The sequence below is a fragment of the Triticum aestivum genome, chromosome 4A (assembly GCF_018294505.1).
Source record: "Triticum aestivum cultivar Chinese Spring chromosome 4A, IWGSC CS RefSeq v2.1, whole genome shotgun sequence".
In the NCBI taxonomy this organism is placed as follows: Eukaryota; Viridiplantae; Streptophyta; class Magnoliopsida; order Poales; family Poaceae; genus Triticum; species Triticum aestivum.
In genome coordinates this window covers 639,639,083-639,644,380 of record NC_057803.1, presented here as the reverse complement: position 1 = coordinate 639,644,380, position 5,298 = coordinate 639,639,083, and positions in this window count along the sequence as shown.

Genomic DNA, 5,298 nt, shown 5'->3' with positions numbered 1-5,298 from the left:
TTAATATGAAGGACTTACCCATTTCAATGCCAATTGATATGGGACGAGGAAAGTACTGGTAGTCATACATATGGTCAGAGTTGACATCACAATGGTGTCATTAATGATGTGGCAGCAGATGTGCCCGTTCAATCGTAACTCCCTCGCGTTGTAGTCAGATCCTATATTTTAACACACTCCACATCCATGGTCTCATCTTTCGTTGAGAACAACGAGGAAGAAGTGAACCAATCAGGCAATCACCACATCTACACCAGAAGTAATAAAAGGACAAAAGGAGGATATCCTATCACAAAACCTCTAGTTCGCTTCCGATTCTCAGCCGGCCGTGTTGTGGCATGTGCAACGGCGTCAGTTTTTACTTCCATTTTACGTGCCAGCCCACCCCGCGAGCCGAAGCGCGTACTTGTACTCACTCCTTGCTTGAGTTTTTTTTTAGCATCAGTACAGACACAAGCGCTCGTATACACGCGCATACACTCACCCCTATGAACGCACACACGCACACCCTACCCCTATGAGCACCTCCGAGAGACTGAGCCGGCATATCATCTTGAGATTTACGAAGTCAGCGTAGGCGCCTCGTCGTCGACGGGAACGTCTCCTCCCACTGAAAGCGCATCGCCGGAAATCCTAAAATAAATCCAAGAATAATGCGAGCACCAGGATTTGAACCCTGATGGGTTGAGGATACCACTGTCCACCTAACCAACTCAACCACAGGTTGATTCGCCACTCCTTGCTTGAGTTAGCGTGAACATGCTCGTGTGCTCGGCACACGATCGATATAGAGTGGGAAACAATTTTTTTTAGTATCAGTACAGACACAAACGCTTATATACACGTGCATACACTCATTCTATAAACACATACACACACCCTGTCTCTATGAGCACATCCAAGAGACTGAGTTGGCATATCATCTTGAGATTTACGAAGTCACCGTTAAGGATGAGCAATTTTATCCATGGGTATGGGTAGGGTATGGGCACAATTTTATACCCATAAATAGTACGCATACCCTACCCGTTAAGTCATGGGTAGGGCATGGGTATAGATTTGTACCCATGAATATATTTATACCCTACCCATTTATACTGGCACGTGTACCTTACCCGTGAAGTATGCCGTGAGATTGTGAACCTATGTTAAAGTTATCACCAATCGTCAATTTGAATTGAGACAATTGTTATGTACTCATCTACCTGTTACTGAGTTGAGATAAATATTTTTTTAGTCAAATGTGACATCGATGAATGTGAAATTGTGTACTATTTGATCTACCCGTTGGGTACCCAATGGGTATGGGTACTTGCCGGGTATGGATACGGGTAAAGTTTCATACCCGTGTGTACGGGTATGGGTAGAATTTTGTACCCATTGACTACACAGGTATGGGTATGGTATGCTCTACCTGACCCATACCCTACCCATTGCCATCCTTAGTCATTGTAGGCGCCTCGTCGTCGACGGGAACGTCTCCTCCCACTGAAAGTGCATCGCCAGAAATCCTGAAATAATGCGAGCACCAGGATTTAAACCCTGGTGGGTTGGGGATATAACTGTCCACCTAATCATCTCAACCACAGGTTGATTCGCAGTGGGAAACGAATCAAGGAGGAACGAACGGCGGAACACAAAGGGCGTGTTTGGGGGATCTTTTTTTTTACAATTTGATTTTGCAAAGATACCCTCAGATCTATTAACTAGCAAACAACGATACAAAGCACCCCTAAAGAAGTAAAGAAATTACAAACCAGTCCCTAGTAAGCCAGCTGCCCTCATTCTTTTTTACACTTAAACCCTTTGTTGATTCAATTGAGACTACAGTTAAATCCTTGATAATAAAAGGGATGATTGATGACGGAGCATCATCAATAATTCAAACGAAACACAAATATTTTAATGACCCTCAAAATGAGAAAAATTTCGTTGATTTCTTCCTTGTTGTGAACAATAGAGATGCGGGAACGAGAAAGAAATGACCGCAGGCTTTTTGCAGTTGAGGAGGCAAGGCGCATGGTCCATGTAGACACATGTCGAAATTTAGAGGCAATCATGCTTTCTGTGTGATCGATTGTCGGGTATGTATTGTTTGCCATTACATTATAATTTAACGAGATTGATAAGTCTCAGTCGATGCTATATTCATGAAATCTTATGTCGTGATCTGTCAAAAAAGATAGTTTTTTTATTTCTTCCTTACATGTTATGTCAGTCGATTGAGACCTATCCATACCCATAATTTAAACATGACTCCTCCTATGCTCAACTCATATGTGATATGTTAGTTAATACTAGTATCTACTACACATCTACACCAACTTAAATTTGGACGACAATATGTTGTTTGACTTGGTAAAAAGTTCCCTGGCAAGTATAAATAGTGTGGTTGGTTGTGCCAAAATTTCAGACTGTATTTTTACGGCTAGTGTTACTCCCTCTATTTTCTTGAAGCCATCAATCGCAAACGGCCATGCCACATGGCACTCTTTTGCCGGGTGCCATAGTCGTGGTTCTTGCCATACGGTTGATAAGCCGAGTTTTCTTTGTTTGCCGAGTACTCTTTGCAAGGCACACGACAAAGCCTTATGTGTGTCGTGTCCTACTGATTAGTGAGAGCCATATTCGGCTTACATCGTGTTTGCCGTGATCTAGGGGTATGGAACTCGGCAACGATCATTTTTGCAATAGTGTTGAATTCATTCTAGTTTTAGATTTGTCTTGAGTCGGAAATCTTTAAATTGTAAAAATCCAAAAATGAGTTAACGTTGACGGTTCATACATGGCATAGCCCCGTGGGCGGTGATTATGCTTCGTTTCCAACCGAACGTAATCAATTTGGTAAAATGACCCGAAGAAGAATGAGGGGAGGCGGTGTGAGTGGGGGAAAAAAGTGAGACGTTTACGTGGCCGCCCCGCGAGCCGAGTGCGCGCGTGTGCGGAGCACAGGATCGCTATGGAATGGGGAGAAATCAAGGAGGCCATCCCATCACATTCTAGGAAGCTTGGAGCTGATCTGCCGACCAACATATCAGATTACCATATCGCGAGCAGATTTCTTTCTCTCCCGGTGATTCCTCCTCTCCTCCCGGCCGCGCGCCCCTCTATAAATTCCACACCCATTCGCCGCATATCACACCCATCAATCTCAGCATAAGCCGAGCGACGGCGATGGCGGCGGCGGGGCCGGTGGTGCTCCAGACGGACGTGCACTGCCACGAGTGCGCCACCAAGATCAGGAACGCCGTCGGCAACCTGCTCGGTACGTGGGACACGGGAGTAGCATCGTTCGTGCTTATAGTATTACTGATCCATCTGACATGCATGCGCGTGCGTGCAGGGGTGGAACGGGTGTGGGCGTCGCCGGACACGGGGCTGGTGGTGGTGGCGGGCACGGCGGACCCGGCGGCGCTCAGGCGCCGCATCCGCCGCAAGATGAGGAGGCCCGTCGCCATCCTCAGCGACGGCTCGACGCCCTACGCGGGGCCGACCACCACGCCGCACTGGCACTACGGCGCCGGCGACGCGCCGCCCTCCTCAATGCCGCCGTATGGCTGGGGCACAGCGCCTCCGCAGCACGCCTACTACTCCCACCCGCAGCGGCCACCGCCACCGCCACCGCCGCCGGCGGCGGGGTACCCTTACGGCGGTTGGGCGTCCGATCCGGACCCCTATGGCTACGGCACGCGCGCCACGGTGCCCACGTGCTCCATCCTGTGATCGGTGCGCCCAGCCGGACGTTCGGCCGGCGGCGACGGGCGTGCACGCGTGCTGCATGCATGCGCGTCCGAGATTAGATCAAAGAGCTTTGAACTTTGTTTTGAGAGAGTTTTGAATTGAATCAGTCGATTAGTCACCTAATGTTAGGCTCCAATGGATCGATGGAAGAGTAGCAGGGAGTGGTAATCTTTTTTGAATGTACCGCTGCCTCTGCATGCATCCAGCCGCCATGAGCCTACACAGTTTTGGGTTTTCTCATTCATGCTACCTACTCACTCCGTTCCAAATTACCCGTTGTGATTTTAGTTCCACGACGAGTAATTTAGAACGAAGGGAGTAGTTTGTTGGACCAATAAAGTGTCAGTTTCAATCTTCTTGCGTTGAATTTGTTTCTCTTCTTATATCAGAATGAACACCTTTTTGTGTTTTTTTAAATACTTCCTCTTGTACTTTTTTTAACATTACTTCCTTTTGTACCTAATGTGTTTCGAGACACTTATAATTGCAGTAACAATGACTCAGCTTTGCCAAAAAAAGGCATATGTGGTAAGCTATAAAAAACATATCGAAGCTTTTTCAAGAGAAAATAAACGGATTCGCAAAAAAAAGGACGATCAAGCCATGAAAAATAGATATCGTGACGGTGCCGTTCCCTCCCACGCATGCCATCCACGTTTTCTCCCTCATCCACCTGCTTGAAGGTCCTGACGGAGTAGTATCTGCAGAGTTTGAAATATAGGTTCGATGTTGTTTTTGCTTTTTTCAATAGAATACAACTTCTTAACCTTTCACAATGAATGTATCATAAAAGTTACATTGCTATCTAAGAAAAATATGACATGACACTGCAGCTAATGATGCATTGTCACATACCCAAAAATATGATTGGCACCGCAATTGATGATACAATGTCATGCATCAAATGAGAAAAAAAAAATTAGAAATACATCATAACCACAACTTTGTATTGAGATTCTACAAATGAATAAATGTTGCGACAATATGATACTTTTTATACATTATGCATTATAGAGGTAATATTATAAACCAGGATCATGTGCATATGATACATGATACTAACAACTCTTAGAGATCTTTAAGGGTATGTGTGTTGTGAATAACATTAGTATCTAGTTGGGTGAACTGTGACTAGGAACCTGACTTGCCAGGGCCACACTGGGAGCATCTCCAACAGGCGCCGGTCACGCCGCGCGCAAAAAACAGATATGCCGCGCGCGCATCGCCTGGTTTGGCGCGGCGCGCAGCGCTGGCTCTAGCAGCCGCGCTAAAATACAGTGCGCGCGCCGCTCCAGCAGCGCGCTAAAATGCAGCGCGCACGACTCGCACAAACAACATATGCATTCGAAAACAAAAGCAAAAAGATCAAAACAAACAAAAATAAATAGTTCAATTTCGTTTATTACAACTCAAACAAACAGTTTATCGTTCAATACAACAAATAGTGCAACTAAACACAACAAATAGTTCAACAATACAATAACGAACGCACAAATCATGATGCTCTTTGTCGTTCATTCCATGCCCACCACTCCTCAATGAGATCCTTTTGAAGAT